Below are 18804 nucleotides of genomic sequence, written 5' to 3'. Positions count from 1 at the left end.
CTGAACATCTTTTTCATATGTTTATTTGATAGTTATATTTCATCTTTTGAGAATTGTCTGTTAATTTTATTAGCCCATCTACTGACTGGATTCTTTCACTTTAGAGTTCTTAGGTTTTTTGAGTTCTTTATATAGTCTCCTACATGTTGGGTCTGGGATCTTGCAATAATGGGGAACAGACAACTAAAGTCTATTAAACCAGAAGCAAACTTTATTCCAGAAAAATAAAAATTAAAAACTAAAAAAATAAAACACCGTGGGGCACAAAAGCTTATCAGCTAGCTGGGACCACAGCCAATGTTGGAATTCTGAGACTGTGGCAATGGAGGCAGGTACTAGTCCCCTTTTATAATATCAGGCACGGGGTGCATGCTAGGAGTTACACAGAAACATAAGGCATGGGATGCATGCTAGAAGCACGTAGAAACAACTATTAAAAGTTAACTTTGGTCCAGGCAGTTGTTGGCTACAAGGGGCAAGGGGGTTAAAAGTTAACCCCTGGCTGTTGACAGAGGAGCTGGCTGTGAGCAGAGAGACACTGTTAGAAGTTAACCTTTAGAGCTGATGATTGTCAGTTTTCATCTCTTAAGCTTATAATTTTATATTCTATATTCCTGGACACTTCAGTACACAGATGTATAAATAGCAAATATTTTCTCTCATTCTCTAGCTGTTTTTTTCTCTCTTGTTTCCTTTGCTCTGCAGAAGCTGTGGACTTCCACACAGTCCCATTTTCAACCCTTGGTTTTGTTTCTTGGGTAAGTGTACTCCTTTTCAGAAAGTCCTCGTTTTCTATATTTTGAAGCATTTTTCCCTATAGACTCAGAGTTTCAAGTCTCACAGGAAGGCCTTTGATCTATATTTGAATAGACTTTTGCACAGGGTGAGAGATAGGGATCTAGTCTGGTTCTTGTCCATACAGATAGCCATTATTTTCAGCACCATCTGTTGAAGAGGTTGTGGGGGCCACAGAGACCCCGGCTTGTGGCTTGTTTTCATCTTGACTCAAGGTCAGAGAGTCTGAGCTTGTTTTCCCCTGCAAGGCTACGTGATAGGATGTTTTGGCCAAAGGCGTGGTTACCAGATATCTTATACCTCAAGGCCTATTTTCAGGATGCTTTGCCATAAGGTGTAGTCACCAGATGTCTTGAGTACTAAGGAGGTGTTTACACTTGACTGTACTTTGTACCTTGAACTGTGATGTCCTTGAAAGCAGGAGGTCTTTTTGCCCCCTGGCTTTTGGATACTCAAAGGCTGTGAGCAATGACATCGGTGTCTGTGGTATTGACTCAGAGCTGTCCCAAAGCTATCCTGTGCCTCTGTCTTTTTCTTCTTCTATGTTTATAGCTACTAAAAAGGACCAAGCAGATGCCATAACAGGCTGCTCAGTCTTCTCTCAGAGATCAGGCCTCAATTTCAGTTTCCTGAGACTTGAGCAAGCAGCCTCTGAGAGGGCCATGAACAAAAGACATAGTAGTAGCTTGTAGTAGCTCCCTTTCTGCACGCACTCTGACTGCTCAAAGTTCAGCCAGATGTTTACTCTCTGGGGCCCCTCACCAACTTAGAGTTATGTGCAGTACGTGCTTGGCCAGCCAGCCCCCATGGTGGCTCAAGGACAAAGCCTGGGACTTGTGCTGGACTGCCCCCAAAGTGATAAATTGTAACCACCAACCAGTAAATTCAAAGGTTACATACCCTCACCCACTTAAAAGAGAACAGAGATAAAAATAAACCAATTCGAGTTGCACCCGTGCAAAACTCCCCCAACCCCCCCTGAAGGGCTTGTGGATTTTGCCTTTAAAAAGCTCGCCACACAAAGAAAAAGCAAGTTTCTCCTGGCCTCACGGTTACTACGAGTGAGTGCTTTGGATCGAGCTTCCCTGCCTGTGGCTTGTAAACAAACAGAAATAAACCATGCTATTGCATTCTGTACCTAAGGTCTGTGGTGGAATCTTTGGGGTCCCAATCTGGGCATAACAGCTACCATTTCCCAATTCCACACTCCCCACTTCAGTACCATTCAACAGGTCAAGAGGGACTCAACAAGAGGTTATATGTTCTCCAATGTGTAGGATATTTTATGTTTACATCCTTGTCAAAAAATTAGGAGGCTGTAGCAAGCTATTTGGAATAGAATAAGTCCTCTATTCTACTCCACGGACGTACAAGTCTGTTTCTGTGTCAGTACCACGCTATTTGTGTTACTTTGGCTCTGTAGTATAAACTGAAACCAGGCATGTTGATACCTCAAGACTTTTTCTTTTTGTTCAGAACTGCTTTGGATATCCAAGGTCTTTGTGATTCCCTGTGAATTTTAGGTTTGTGTTTTTCTGTTTCTGTGAAGACTGTCGTTGGAATTTTGACTGATGCAATATTTAGATGGCTTTTGAAAATGTATAGAGCCATCTTCACAATGTTAATATGTAGAGGGCAAAAAGTTCTTGTCCACACAGATAAGCGCTGGGGAAGTCAGGAAGGTTAAACACAGACATCCTTCAAAGGAAGGAAATGTTTAATCTGTTTCTTCTGGAGTTTGGGAATGGACGCACAACCTGGTGATTCTTTGCTCCCTGTTGAGCCAGGCTTCACCCACATCCCCCAGATATTATGTTTGTTAATCCTGGACTTCCCCACCCCAAAACCTTTAGCATCACTTCTAGGCCATAAAAGTCATCCTTTTGAGAGATGTCATTGGTACTTTGAAGTAGCCTAAGAGAGTTCTACTCTATCTTAGAGCCAGGCCAAATCCTGACTGTGAAGGACCCCAAAACAGCTTGACCACACAGCAGCCATGACAGGCTTAGGGGCCTAGACACAGCTTCTGTGACAGGGTTACTGGCAGGTAACACCCAGATCCAGGAAAAGCCTCAAGCTGATACCACCCAGGGATCCACCCAGGGGTGAGGAAGTACCTGACACCCTGGCATCCATATACCCAAAGAGCCCGGAATGTTCTGGTGAAAGGTGCACCTCAACTCCCCTCCCCCATCTCTTTCCCCAAATTCGCCCCTTCAAAGCCCGCCAAACATGGCTCCTTCCCCAGAGATACTCAAGACCACGCCCATAGGGTATTTAAACTGCATCCCAGAAAATAGACACTTGGTTTTCCAGTCTCTGGTCCCTCTCTGGCAGGCTGGAGAATCACCCAGGAATGCTTTACCCATTAAACCAGGGCTTTTCCTAATTTGGTCGGATTTAGTCTGATTTGGATCGCTGTGTCAGCAGAGAGGCCTACGGGTGGGTGAAGCTCCCACCAGAACAGGAACCATCCCTCCAGATCCTGGTATTTCTTTGCCAAAAGCTATTATGACTTCTTTCTTACCATGTTTATTACTGGTATATAGGAAAGTCACTGATCTTTAAGTGCTGATTTTGTGTCCTGCCACTTTACTGGGTGCTTATTGAGTTTTAAGAGTTTTTGTGGAGTCTATAGGGTCTCCCATGCAAAGGATCAAATCATCTATAAATTTGACCTCTTTTTTTTCTTATTTTTGCCCTTTTGTTTTTTATTTCTTTTTTGTTCTAATAACATTTGATGCAGGAAATTACATGACTGGAGAAGGTAGACACTCTTATCTCATTCCTGATTTTAGCAGAACTACTTTGAGTTTTTCCATTTTTAGCACAATGTTTTCTATAGGTCTGTGTTATGCAGCCTTTCTTATGTTCAGATATGTCCTTCTGTTCCTATTTTACTCAGTGTTTTTAGCATGAAGGGATGTTGAACTTTGTCAAAGACTGTCTGCACCTATTGATAAGACCATTTAATTTCTATTTATGATGTATTATATTTGCTGATTTTTCTATTTTTGTAGCCTTCTTACACTCAAGGAATGAAGACAACTTAATCATGGTGAACGATCTTTTTTAAAAACTTTATTGAAAATAGATTTTTTTTCCTACAATGTATTCTAATTACACTGTTTTCTCCCTTGACTCTTCCCAGTTCCTCTGTACCTCCCCTCCCATCTGGATCCACTCCCTTTCTGTTTCTTGTTAGAAAAAGAACAGGCATCTAAGGGATAATAAGAAAATAATATAGAAGCAAACCAATCAGAATAGGACAAAGCAAACAGAAGGAAAAGGGCCAAAGAAAAAGCACAAGAAACACATATTGATGCAGAGTCACACATTCACACCTGTAAGAATCCCATAAAACATAAAATCTGAAGCCATAATATATTTGCAAAGGAGCTGTAATGGAAAAAAAAAATGCCCTGACACATTATGAGACCAAAAAACCCTCCAAAGATGCTATTGAGTTGGTTTTCTGTTGGCCATCTACTGGTGGGCATAGGGCCTACCCTTAAGAGTAGTTTGTTTCCCCAGGTAGAATCCCTCATAGAAAACGATTTTTTTTTTCCATTTGCAAATTGCTATCGATTGGAGACAGCATCTGGGTTAGGGATAGAGGCTATGCTCAGAAGTGAGCTTTCAGCTCTGGGATTCTATCTGGTGCAGACCCATGCTGGCCTTGTGCATGCTGTCACAGTCTCTGGGAATTCATATATGCATCAATCCTGTTGATTTAAAGACTTTTGTTTCCTTGGTGTCCTCCATTCCCTCTTGTTCTTATATTCTTTATGCCTCCTCTTCTGCAGAGTTCCTTGAGTTCTGAGGGGAGGGATTTGATGGAGACATCCTGTTTAGTGCTGAATATTTCAAGGTTTCTCACTCCCTGCATATTGTCTGGCCATGGGTCTCTGTATTTATTCCCACCTGCTGCAGAAGCAAGCTTCTCTGATGATAACTGAACAAGGCTGAACATCACTAGGAGTCATTTTATTAATACTTTTTTTTTTAAAGAGCTTTGGTACCTTTGGTCCCTGGATTATCTAGTGTCAGGTTCTTGGTCGCTCAAGCAGTGTTAGGTATGGGTTCCATGTCTTGGAGTGGGCCTTAAAACAGATAGTGATCAGTTATTACCACAAGCTTTATGCCACTGTTGTGTTAGCATATCTTGCAGGCAGGAATCCATTGTAGATCAAAGGGTCTCTAGGTGGGTTCGCATTTACCTTTCTCCTTTAGTAGCATATAGAGTACCATCTGGTACCCAGAACACTGTAGGAGTGAAGGCTCTATACAGGCACCAGATCAACTTCTCAGTCTTCAATGAGTTGTGTAGGTGTTGTCTTCAGCCTTACCATCAGTTTGTGGAGAGCAACCTATAGTTTTGACAATAGCCTAGATTGTTTGGGGGTTCCCATGAGACCCCTTTGGCCAACAACTCAATTAGATGTAACTCATTCCCCGTACTGGAAGCTTCATTTGTTGCTGAGAGATGTCCAACTGGGGCTCCCCTATTATTTGGTGATTTCAGAGCAGCAGTGAACATGGTTGAGCAAGTGTCTCTGTAATAGGATGAAGCATCCTTTGGGTACATGCTCAACAGTGGTATAGCTGGATCTTGAGGTAGATCAATTCCCATCTTCCTGAGGAACCACCACACTGATTTCCATAGTGGCTGTGTAAGTTTGCACTCCCACCAGCAATGGATGAGTGTTCTCCTTACTAAACATCCTCACCAGCATGAGATCCTATTTGTTTTATTGATCTTAGTTGTTCTGATGGATGTAAGAGAAAAATCTTCAAGTAGTTTTAATATGCATTCCCCTGATGACTAAGGATATTGTATATTTTCTTTAAGTGTTTCTCAGCCTTTTGAGTTTCTTCCTTTGAGAATTCTCTGTTTAGATGTGTACCCCATTTTTAATTGGGTTGTTTTCTTGATGTCCAGTTTTTTTAGTTCCTTATATATTTTGAATATTAGCCCTCTATCAGATGTGTAGTTGGTAAAAATCTTTCCCCATTCTGTAGGCTGATGCTTTGTCAGAATGATGGTGTCTTTTGCTATGTAGAAGGTTTTCAGTTTCATGAGGTCCCATTGATTAAGTGTTGATCTCAGTGCCTGTCCTAACAGTGTCCTGTTCAAAAAGTGTCTTTTCTTGTGCCAATGAGTTCAAGACTATTCTCCACTTTGTCTTCTATCATGTTCAGTGTGTCTGGTTTCATGTTGAGGTCTTTAATCCATCTGGAGTTAAGTTTGGGGCAGGATGATAAGTATGGATCTATTTGTATCCTACATGCAGCCATCCTGTTTGATTAGCACCATTTGTTGAAGATGCTGTGTTTTTTCCAGTGTGTATTTCTGGCTTCTTTATCAAAAATCAGATAAAGATAGGTGTGTGGATTTATTTCTTGGTCTTCAATTAAATTCCATTGATCAACATGTCTGTTTTTGTGTCAATACCATACTGTTTGTATTACAGAGTTATAATAATAAAGTTTAAGATCAGAGATAGTGATACCTCCAGCAATTCTTTTATTATTCAGGATTTTTTTTAAGGTATCCTGATTTTTATTTTATTTATTTATTAGTGTGTGTGTGTGTGTGTGTGTGTGTGTGTGTTTCCATATGAAGCTGAAAACTGTCTTTTCAAGATTTGTGAAGAATTGTGTTGGAATTTTGATGAAGGCAATTCCCATTGAATCTGTAGATTGCTTTTGGTAGGATGGCCATTTTTACTATATTAATCCTACTGATTCATGAGCATGGGTGATCTTTCCATCTTCTGTTATCTTCTTCAGTGTCTTAAAGTTTTTATCATACAGGTCTTTCATTTGTTTAGCTAAGGTATTTTATATTATTTGAGGCTATTGTGAAATGTGTTTTTTCCCTGATTTTTTTTTTCTCAACCCATTTATCCTTAAAGGGCTACTGATTTTTTTTCAGTTAATTTTGTATCCAGCTACTTTGCTGAAAGTTTTTATCAGCTGTAGGAGTTTCCTGGTAAAATTTTTAGGATCATTTATATATAGTATCACATCATCTGTAAATAAAGATACTTTGATTTTTCCTCTTTTATTTGTACCCCCTTGAGCTCCTTCAGTTGACTTATTTATTACTTAACCTAAGACTTCAAGTACTACATTGAATAGGTGTGGAGGGAGTAGACAACCTTGTCTTGTTTCTGATTTTGGTGGAATTTCTTTGAGTTTCTCTCATTTAAGTTGATGTTGGCTATGTGGTTACAATTTTAACATATTGTTGAATTTTGTTTGATAATATTTTATTGACAAATTTTACATCTATGTTCACTGAAGAAATTGGCCTAGGATTTTCTTTTTTGCTTTTTCAAGACAGTATTTCTCTCTGTAGCTTTGTGCCTTTCCTGGATCTCACTCTGTAGACCAGGCTGGCCTCGAACTCACAAAGATCCACCTGCCTCTGCCTCCCAAGTGCTGGGATTAAAAGTGTGTGCCACCACTGCCTGGCGCACTTTGTTTTCTTAAGTAGCCAATGGAAGGCAAAGGTCAAAGCCTGTGAGTACCAGAAAGTCAGATCTAGCAGTAAACAGCAAGCCACAGTGTGGCTGTGTTCCCCCTTGGGCCTGAGGTGGGCCAAGCAGCATAAGCTGGCCTCACTACGACAATCTGGGATGGGGAGATGTGCAATGACTCTGTGGTGTCAGCAACATCTCAGAATGAGGAGGCGAGATGGCTCATGGAAAATGACAGAGGACTTCTGAGGGATAGATAGAGTATTATGTCTCCTCCACATAGTTGTAATAACAGAGCTCTTTCAACAAACAATTGGTATAAGTGACAGAATCTCTTCATGCTGCATTGGACTTTGTTAACATTTCTTTTTTAATGCTCTTTAGCTTCCCAAGACTTCTCTGATTGGATGATAGTGGCCTTCAGAAGTCTTGCTCATCTGCTGTTAAAAAAAAAAAGTCTCATTATATAATGTTAATCTTGAGTGTTTTATATATTTTTGAAAATCACTGGGAAAGATAGAAAAGAAACAAACAAACAAAAAACCCAGAGGCTAAAGAATTTCACTGAAGGTACCCTGACTAGATGGAAATGGCTTTCCTTGGAGCCAAAAGATTGTTGAATGAAAATCCTAGTGCCTGGGATTAGCCTATGCCCCTATAAGTTATTTTCCAGGAAGATACCCTAGGCCTCAAAGGCTATTGCTGATACTTTTGGTGTCATACCAGAAGTAGATGGTTAGTGTCTGTTTCTGAAACAGTGAGAAACCGCACACTTTGCCTGCAGAACAGGTAGAAATGAAGTTGGAAACTCGCTCCATGATGACTGACTTTTGAAATACCCACAGGCAATTTGCAGGCTGCAGGATGAGAACTGCCACTGGTAGTCCTGCTTGCTTATGGGTCCTATGGGCTGTGCTACCAAAACGCTGGGCAAGATGGACCAAGTGGGATAATAGTGGCATGACTGTTCCAAGTGCAACCAACTGCTTTCTGATTGGATTTAAGGTTGGCTCCAGAGGAGGGAACTCATGTCTACTACTGTAAGCCAAGCAAAGACCTGTGGCTTGGGAGAACACAGGCTCCAGAAGGCAGGCCACTCTCTGCTATTGTCTTGTTAAAATGAGCATCAAACTGCCTTCTGAACATTGGTATTTTCCATCCATCGGTTACCGGGGCTGTCATATGAGGTTGCGGAGGGAAAATTCCTTTTTGAAGTGAATGGTGGTTACTCGCAGCAATTCATAACCTGTCAGGTTGCTGAGAATAAGAGGTTACTGCTGTGATAGAGCCCGATTCTCAGCCAAACACGGAGGGAAATAATCAGATACCTTCATCATCCCCACCAAGGTCCAGGGACCATTTCAAAAGACTCTCAGGTATTTTCTCGAAATTGAAACATTTCCTCCTATAAAGGAGGAAGGAAGCTCACAGATTCAAGAAGCTGATGCAACTTTTAAGACTCAGGAAACTAGCAAAACTTAGAAGGCTAGGGAGGCTCAGAAAGTGAGGAGATTCCCAGGGACCTTCCCAAAGAGTAAAGCGTATCCCTTCCCAAAGGTTCTGGAGTGTGCGATCTCCAGGAAAAGATCCCCAAACAAAACAAAATTTAAAAGACAAAAAAACAAGGTTATTTTACTCATAGCAATGTTGTGGCAAGCAGCCTCCTTTGCCAGTCTGAGAGCTGCTGAACAAGGGGAGGACAGTGGCTGGAGATTTTAAAGGGATGAACCACAGTGTCTTAACTCTGGGGATTTGGGGTACGCAAGACATTATCATTTTTTTTTCTTTTTCTGAGCAAGCAGCAGTTAAACGAGATTACAGACGCAGAATGAACACCTGGTTAATAATTTAGATAGCAATTATACAATAAGGGGAAATGAGCCAGGTGCTTTTGAGATCAGTCCCTTCTCTAGACTGCTGTCAAGGCTCAGCTGCTGACGAGGCTGACCTTAGTTTAGGCTGGTGGTCTAGACATCCTGGGGTTAACTATAGCTAGAGTTTTCCTGGTCCTGCCTGGCCCACGGTAAGGACAAATCTCTCTCACCGGCCAGTCCCACAGCTGCTCAGACTCAACCGAGTAAACACACAGAGACTTACATTGCTTACAAACTGTATGGCCATGGCAGGCTTTTTGCTATTGAAAGGACTAAGCAGATGCCATAACAGGCTGCTCAGTCTTCTCTCAGAGATCAGGCCTCAATTTCAGTTTCCTGAGACTTGAGCAAGCAGCCTCTGAGAGGGCCATGAACAAAAGACATAGTCCTTGCAGTAGCTCCCTTTCTGCACGTACTCTGACTGCTCAAAGTTCAGCCAGATGTTTACTCTCTGGGGCCCCTCACCAACTTAGAGTTATGTGCAGTACGTGCTTGGCCAGCCAGCCCCCATGGTGGCTCAAGGACAAAGCCTGGGACTTGTGCTGGACTGCCCCCAAAGTGATAAATTGTAACCACCAACCAGTAAATTCAAAGGTTACATACCCTCACCCAATTAAAAGAGAACAGAGATAAAAATAAACCAATCCGAGTTGCACCTGTGCAAAACTCCCCCAATCCCCCTAAAGGGCTTGTGGATTTTGCCTTTAAAAAGCTCGCCACACAAAGAAAAAGCAAGTTTCTCCTGGCCTCACGGTTACTACGAGTGAGTGCTTTGGATCGAGCTTCCCTGCTTGCGGCTTGTAAACAAACAGAAATAAACCATGCTATTGCATTCTGTACCTAAGGTCTGTGGTGGAATCTTTGGGGTCACAATCTGGGCATAACACTATCTAATTCTTTTATCTTAAATTAACCCATGTCCATTAGTCTATAAGTTGCCACATGGCTCATGGCCTTCCGGTACCTTATATCTTGCTTGTCATGGTGGTGGCTGGCAGCGTCTCTCTGACTCAGCCTTTCACTTCCCAGAATTCTCCTCTCTCCTTGTCCTGCCTATACTTCCTGCCTGGCTACTGGCCAATCAATGTTTTATTTATTAACCAATCAGAGCAACACATTTAACATACAGAACATCCCACAGCAGTTAACAGTTCCTAGGCTAAGAATTAAGGTCTTGTCTATGCCTAGGTTTTTCTTTTTTTACACAGTAACTTGGTTTGAAACTCAGTTTGAAATAGAGCTAGTTTTAACCATTATATTCCCCCACTGACTTGAGGAGAATGAGTGGAACCTGGGGAATTTCATTTCAAGGTCCCCAGATTCCATAGTGTTTGACATTGATGCCCATGAATGAGCATTAGGATGCACATACAGGCAGTGAGACATTGTAGAAAAGCATCTGCTCTACCTAGGTAAAATTTGATAACCAGAAAGCAAGTCTCCAACCAGAACCTAGCCTCCCAAACCTGAGTAGCCCTTTCTGTAAGTTTTTTAACTCTTGAATTTTTAACAGGTATTTGTGATACTGAAGGGGCCTGGAGGCCAGTGTGGATCCTGTGCCAATAAGCACCACAGGTAGCCATTTGTCCCTTTCGTCTGAGAGAAGGGAAACAATTACCTGTTACAGAGGAGAACTAGGTTCCTTTGGACCTAACAGCCCAGCACTTTGTGGAGGATGAGGGATGACCTCTGTACCTGCCTCTCAGCTGAATTAGAATGTTGTTGTCAGCACCCAGAAAGGCTGGAATGCTGGTCAAAGGCTGGGAAAGGCCAGAGCACCTCAGGTTCACTGCCCAGGCTCTGGGTGGGGCTAGAGAAATGCAAGCAGCTTTGGAGCAGTCTGGAATGTGAGCCCAAAGCAGAGGCTGAGGCTGGTAGGAAATTCTGTCAGAAGTATCTTGTTCACTGACGAAGCCTGAAGAGATAACGAGCCATCACATAGGCTGGACTGGTTTAAATCTGCTTTCAGCAAGTTCAGGGCTTGTGGCTGTTTTGGAATTGCTTGTAATCTGCAGCTGATTCCTAGATGGTGTCTGTCAGCTGAGTGGAAATCTGCTGGGACAGATGTAGATTAGGGACAGAAGCCAAAGTCTAGGAACTTAGAAAGGAAAAATCTTACATTCGAAATATTCCCCTCAGGCAGTGGGTGTGGAAGCTTAGGTTGTTGACTGACTTGATAGGAATGCTCCTCTGGAATCCATTTGACCTGTGGCAGGTGGCTCCCAGAATCATCACTCCCTGAAGCTTACATGGATTATTTTTTTAAGTTACAAAAGATTATTGCCATTATTTGTAGTGTACTGAAATCTTCATTGTAGCAAAAGCAGTTAACACGTGTCTGTAGACAACTGGAGCAGTCTCATGCCTTTGAGGCATAGCAAAAGCTTGGGGACCCCAAAATGATTCTGGGTTAAAAGCATTAATACTCTTTTCCCTGTCCAGAGAGCTGGATTTATAGATGGGGCAGAGATGATTTTAGCACCATGAGACATATTTTTAAATCATTTTCTTAGACCATTTGTCCTAGTCAGGGTTACTATTGTTGTGATTGTTGTGCCCAGATCATGACCCCCCAGAGAGACCACCAAAGACGAGCATGCCGGAATGCAAAAGCAAGGTTTAATTCTGGACATCCAAAAGCAATACAAGCCTAGGCAGGGACTTCGTCCAATACATCCAACACAGTGGAGGCTGGAGGAAGTGCCCGCCTGTCTGCAAGCTCAGTTTTTAAAGGGAGAAATCACAAGGTTACATCATTTAGGGGTGCTGGTATGGGTACAATTCTGATTTGCTCGCTTCTAGGGACTTCTAGAAATTACTTCTAAGGGAGTGGTTGCCTGCCACCATTTCTCATTGGCTGCCCTCAGGTGGGGGCATTTCTGTGGTCAGTTACCCTGGAAACCAGGGAGAGGACATTCCATAGTCCGGCAGGCATTACCTCGTGACTATCTTGTGACTCTGTACTTTTATACTTCCTGGTTTCTGGAATCTGAACTGACTGGTTTCAGTAACTAATGGCCTATTCCCAAAAGGAGAAATCTTAGGCCTTAGTTTTTGGGTGAAGGCATTTTGGTCTTATTTCTAAGATGGCTAATTTTGGTCTCACAGTGATAAACACTATGACCAAAGCAAGTTGGGGAAGAAAGGGTTTATTTCAGCTTACGATTCCAGGTAACAGTCCATCACTGAGGGAAGCCAGGACAGAAACTCAAACCTGGAGCTAATGCAGAGGCTGTGAAGGAGTGCTGTTTATTGGCTTGTTCACCTGCTTTCTTATAGGTTCCAGGACCACCAGCCCTGGGATGGCACCATCCATAATGGGTTGGCCCTTTTCTCATCAATCATTAACTAAGAAAATGTCTTACAACCAGAGCTTATGAATGCATTTTCTCAATTGAGGTTTCTCCTTTTAGAAAACTCTAGCTTGTGTCAATGTCTCAGTTAGGGTTTCTATTGCTGTGACGAGACATCATGACTATGGCAACTCTTATAAAGGAAAAACATTGAATTGGGGTGGCCTGCATTTTCAGAGATTTAGTCCACTATCATCATGGTGCAACATGGTGGCATGCAGGCAGACGTGGTGCTGGAGAAGTAGTCGAATGTCCTACATCTTGACTTGCAGGCAATAGAAAGTGGTCTGGGACACTGGGCATGGCCTGAGCACATATGAGACCTCAAAGCCTGCCTCCACAGAGACACACTTCCTCCAACAAGGCAACATCTCCTAATAGAGCTACTCCCTTTGGTGGCCATTTTCTTTCAAATCACCACAGTCAAGTTGACATAAAACTAGCCAGCATATTTTTAAAATCTGCATATATTTATTTTAAACATTTTGTATTTAATCATTTACCTTGAGATGTAAGTTATTGAGAACAGTCATTGTTAAGCAAGTTCTTTTAAATAAAAGAATAATGAAAAGTTACACTGAAACCTGCTCATCCTTTATTCTGTAACCTGTCAGCATGGTACACCTGTCTGTGAGTTTGCAGTTTTCACCAGGAGACCTAGTCGTTCTAAAAAAGCAAGCCAGATTTTCATATATGAAAGAGAGTAACCAGACAGTTACTGTTAACCTTTTGATAAAGCTACAGTTAGCACCAACACCACCAGATATCCAGGAAGGATAAATTATAACAGAAAGTATAAACCAAATGGCCTTTGGATAAACTAAAATGACAGACCTACTGGCTGCCTGGATGGTTACCCTAGGTTTCTCCATGGAGAGCCCAGTGGTTTTGTTGGAGGCATTAGCCTTCAGCTTCCACAGAGAATGGCATTAACTTTTTGACTGACATACAGGGTAGCATCAGCCTTCAGCTGCTAGACCCAGAAGATCAGAGAGACTTTCCTGTGGGTGAAGAACTTGAGAGACTGGCCTACCTTGGCGAGGCAAAGAGGGGCAGTCAATTCTCCAATGCCCTGCTTATCTACAGTTTAGGCAGGGTCCTGGCAGTGGCCAAGGCTTGGAGCACTTTTCCCCAGTGGTTAGTGTTACTATAATCCAGGTGGAGCTGTCTTTCTTGGAGGAGACCTTAGGGCTGCCTCCAGGAGCTGGCATTTTGTCTATCACAGAAACTTCTATTACTAAACAATTTAAAATGCCATATTTAGTAGATCTTTTTTTGAGGGCCATCTATTAAGTCTATCTGATTCCAAACAAACTACTGTGTTTAGTTACATGTTTCAGGTTTAACCCGAAAACACACAGAAGGCTAAAGGTTGTCCCTGTAAATGAATTACATTTGTACTTAGCAGTCAAGAGTTTGATCATTTATAAGGTGACTGATCATAATTTTCATATTTTATTATCTTTTACAGTTTACAAGTTAGTAGCTTTTTTTTTCCTCCTCCTCCTCCTCCTCCTCCTCCTCCTCCTCCTCCTCCTCCTCCTCCTCTTCTTCTTCTTCTTCTTCTTCTTCTTCTTCTTCTTTTCTGAGACAGGGTTTCTTTGTGTAGCCTTGGCTATTTTGGAACTAGCTCTGTAGATCAAGCTGGCCTCAAACTCACAGAGATCCACCTGCCTCTGCCTCCCCAGTGCTGGGATTAAAGGCGTGTGCCATCACCACTCGGCTTAAGTTAGTAGGTTTTTTTTTATAAGATTAGGATTTTACAATTTTATCCCTGTTAAGTTTAAGCCTTAAAAAAATCACAATTCTTGAAGTTCTTTTAGTGTCACTCTAAATCATAAATGCAGCCCACAGAGAAACTGGAAACCTTATTTTCTTAATCTGTTCACGGTGCACTATTATAGAAATTATGACTCAGTTTTCCCAAATAACTTAAGCTTAAGACAAAGATGACATACATTTTCAAGGCACTTTCTGTTAGCCTGAATAGACCTTAGGTAAGGAGAGATAGTCTACAGGCTCTTTCCCAGATTGCCTGGGCCATTGTCTTGCCACATCATAAGATAGAAATAGTTCAGTTTCTGGTGCTTATATCTGTGGCCCTAACTCTTTGGCTTCTCATCTTTCCCCTCACATTTCTTATTCTTCTTTTATCCCTTTCATCCTAGGTCATTCACCTATTGAACTTTTATTAACCTTTATCTGGAATACTAAAGATCTCTGCCATCTTAGTCTATTCAAAACCCTGGCCAGATCCTATCTCTTGACATTAAACTTCTGATGCTCTTTCCTAAGTTACATTTTTCAACCAGAAGACCCAACTAGGGATGCTGGTCCCTGATAGTGACTGTCAGGATGGCATGAAAACCTGGCTGGGAGCAAGCAGCCCTAAGCCAGGAGGTGACCCAGATGAATTGATTCCATTGGACAACGTCTTTCATCTCCTTTCCAACTTGATTCTGCTTCTGGCTGCATTTTCTGCCTTGACTTTTCTAAATGGATTCCTCAGGCCTAGTCCTCGGGGTCCTAAGCTGATGTATTCTATTAGGTCAGGCATGTGTCAAGCCATAGCCCTTTATTTAATGTGAAAACTAGAATTGGCAAAATTAATAGAAGAATCTCTGCATATGTCAAGTCAGTGAAGTTCGCAGACTCAGTGAATGTTGAGGCTATTCAAGGACAAACATTTTGGTTCAGTCTGTGGCATTATTTTGAGATAATGCAGACACCCAGAAGACCTGTTATTTAGTCTTTTTAGGAAAAAAAAAGAGCAGATCATTACTGAATATAATGAACAAAATGTCACTTATGTTGCTTCGGGTAATAAAAATTATTAAAGGCTTTTATTTACATCTCTAATTATCCAGCCCCTTCAGTTTCATTTCCCAAGTTTTTCTGGTTGCTCAAGTATTATACAAAAGAACATTACAAAGGTAAAAGAGAAAACTGACTATATTTTCCCATCTATAAAGATTTTTTAATCCTTGCATATACAGCCTTAGTATCTTATTTATCAAACATATGCTTTTTTCAATCTTATTTTTTATAAACCTTGTTTTTATGATTTTTGTTCTCATCTGTTATTTTTACTCTTGGGACAAGAATTATCATACAAAAATCCATCTTGATCCAAAATATCCTGGAGACCTGTTGTTGCCTCTTGAGTTGGTGAATACACCACGTGCTCATCTTAACCAAGATGGTGGTGACTGACGTTACACGGCTGTTGTCTACAAACATCTGTTTTTTTTAATGCAGTAGCCAACTTTATTCAGCGTTTCAGATGATTTGTGCTCTGAGGGTTAAGAAGAGTCGCAGGAAAGTGTACAGGGACAAGGACAAGCCACACACGGCGAAACCATGTTTCTCCACAGGACAGACAACCAAACAATGACCAGTTGTAATGAGTGACCTGAACAATCGGCCACACCTGGGAGGAGCGGGAACACACATTCCAAGAACAATTCCATGTTCTGAAGAAACTGAGATCACAAAAATTCTTGTGTTTTCTTGAAGTTTTCTCACAAGCACTCAGAATTCCTCTCACATGACTTCATTCTTGGACCACGTGCTGACATCTCCCTTATTATAATATTTAAAAACTTTATTGAACATAGTTTCTTTTCTCATACAACTTATCCTGATTATAGTTTCCCCTCCCTCTACTCCTGCCAGCTCCTCCCCACCTCCCCTCCCCTCTGGATCCACTCCCTTTCTGTCTCTCATTAGAAAAGAACAGGCTTCTAAGAGATAAGGACCAAACACGACAAAATAAAATATAATAAAACAAAACCATCATATTGAAGTTAAATAAGGTGACCCAATAGAAAAAAGAGTTCCAAGAGCATGCAGAGACCCACTAGTTATCACGCTCAGGAGACCCATAAAAACACTAAGCTAAAAGCTCTAATACACGTGCAGGGGACCTGGTGCAGACATGTCATCCCTGTGTTTGCTGCTTCAGTCTCTGTGAGTTCATACGCACCTGCTTAGTTGATTCAGAGGGCTCCCTCTCTCTCAAGTAATGTCTAGATGTGGGTCTTTGTATCTGTTTCCATCTGCTGCTGAAGGAAGCTTCTCTGATGATGATAGGGTAAAGCATTCATCTATGAGTATAGCAGAATGTCATGAAGAGTCATTTTATTAACATTTTTTTTTTTTTAAGACCAGAAGTGTTTTTAAGACCAGAAGTCTCTGGTTCTTATTTACCCAAGTAGTGTTGGGTATGGGTTCTGTCTCGTAGAATAGGCCTTAAGTCAATCCGACATTGGTTGGCTACTCCCACAAGTTCTGTGCCACATTGCCCTAGCATATTTTGCAGGCAGGACAGGTTGTAGGGCAAAGGTTTTGTGTTTGAGTTGATGTTTATGTTTCTCTTTTGGTAGTATGCAGAGTAACTTCCCACACCAAAGAAACTAGAATGTAAGGGTGAAGGCTCCATGCAGGCACCAGCTGGTATTCTCCATGTTCAATGAGCTGTGTGGGTGTTGTCCTCGGCAATGGGGACCCCACTGTCAGTTTGCAGAGAGCAACCCATTTTCTTAGCAATAGCCTGAGTTGTTTGGGGATTTCCACGGGACCCCTCTTGGCCAACAACTCAATTGAATGAAAGCCAACCCCACTATTAGAAGCCTTGTTTGGTAACAAGAGGTAACCAGTTGCGATTCTGTATCTTCCATTATTAAGAGACACCTCATTAGAATCACCTTCACATAGTTTAAGAAGTTTCCACTGCACTAGGTTTCCATATCATTCCTCAAATGTCCCCTCAATTCCCGATGTCTCTCCCTGCGTTCTCTCCTTCTACCTTATCTCCCCTTTCCCTCCTCGTCTGATCCTCCCATTCCTGTCCCCACCCCCAGGCCCAGTCCATCTGTAAAATCTGTTCTATTTTCCCTTCCAGGGAGACCCATTTGTCCGCCTAGAACTTTCCTCTATACCTAACCTCTCTGGGTCTACAGACTGTAGCTTGGCTACCATTTATTTAACAGCTAATATTCACATAATGGAATACCATGTTATCTTTCTGAGACTGGGCTACCTTACTCAGGATATTTTTAGTTCCATCCATTTGCCTGCAAATTTCATGATGTCATTTTTTTAATAGCTGAGTAATACTCCTTGTGTAAATGTGCCACACCTTCTTTATCCATTCTCCAGTTGAGGGATACGTAGGTTATTTCCAATTTCTGGCTATTACAAATAGAGTAGCACTGAACACAGTTGAACAAGCATCCCTGTAGTAGCATGGGGCATCCTTTGGGTGTATGCCTAAGATCTTGGGTAGAGCTGGATCTTGAGGTAGATCGATTCCCAACTTTCTGAGGAACTGCCATATTGATTTCTATACTGGCTGTAAAGTTTGCACTCCCACCAGCAATGGATGAGTGTTCCTTATTCCACATCCTCATCAGCATGAGCTGTTATTTGTGTTATTGATCTTAACCATTCTGACAGGTATGGATGGAATCTCAAAGCAATTTTGATTTACATTTCCCTGACGGCTAAGGATATTGAACATTTCTTTAAATGAAAAACATTTATTTTTCAAACAAGAGTTGAATCCCAGTTGTATACACAGTATGCTGTAGTAAATTAAGATTACCTACGTATGGATTTTCAATTATCAACCCTTTTGCTTTTTTGTTTTTTCAGCTTTTTGAGACATGGTTTCTCTGTGTAACAGCCCTAGCTGTCCTGGAGCTAGCTCTGTAGCCCAGGCTGGCCTCGAACTCATAGAGATCTGCCTGCCTCTGCCTCCCAAGTGCTGGGATTAAAGGCATGTGCCACTATAGCCAGAAGTTTTCTCCATCCTGCCTGGTCCTGCCAGGCCCCACATTCCTCTGGCCTGGCTGTCCCACAGTTGCTTATAAAATAATCACTCAGAAGCTTATATTAATTATAACTGCTCAGCCATTAGCCCAGGCTTATTACTGACTAGCTCTTACATCTTAAATTAACCCATTTCTATAAATCTATACTTTGCCACATGGCTTGTGGCCTACTGGTACTTTACATCTTGCTTCTCATGGCCGCTTCTCATGGCCGTGGCTGGCAGCGTCTCTGCTGCTCTGTCTTTCTCCTCTCTCTCTATCTGTTTGGATTTTCTGCCTGCCTCTACGCTGTCTTGCCATAGGCTAAATGGCTTTATTTAACCACCAATCAGAGCAACATATTTTCACAGCATACAGAAAGACATTCCCCCATCATGCCACCACCACCCGGCTTGTTATAAATTTTAAGCTTTTTTCTTTTTTGTTGTTACAGATTTTACAGGTGTTTGACCATACCCAATAA

General features: G+C 41.8%; 1 pseudogene; it reads left to right on the top strand.

Moving 5' to 3' along the window:
* The window catches only part of LOC131913721 (COMM domain-containing protein 6-like), a 47853-nt pseudogene extending 29049 nt beyond the window's left edge, over positions 1–18804 (top strand).

This window comes from Peromyscus eremicus, chromosome 6 (assembly GCF_949786415.1).
Source record: "Peromyscus eremicus chromosome 6, PerEre_H2_v1, whole genome shotgun sequence".
NCBI classification, from domain to species: Eukaryota; Metazoa; Chordata; class Mammalia; order Rodentia; family Cricetidae; genus Peromyscus; species Peromyscus eremicus.
The sequence above is the reverse complement of the archived record's forward strand: the minus strand, read 5'-3'. Positions and strand labels throughout refer to the sequence as shown.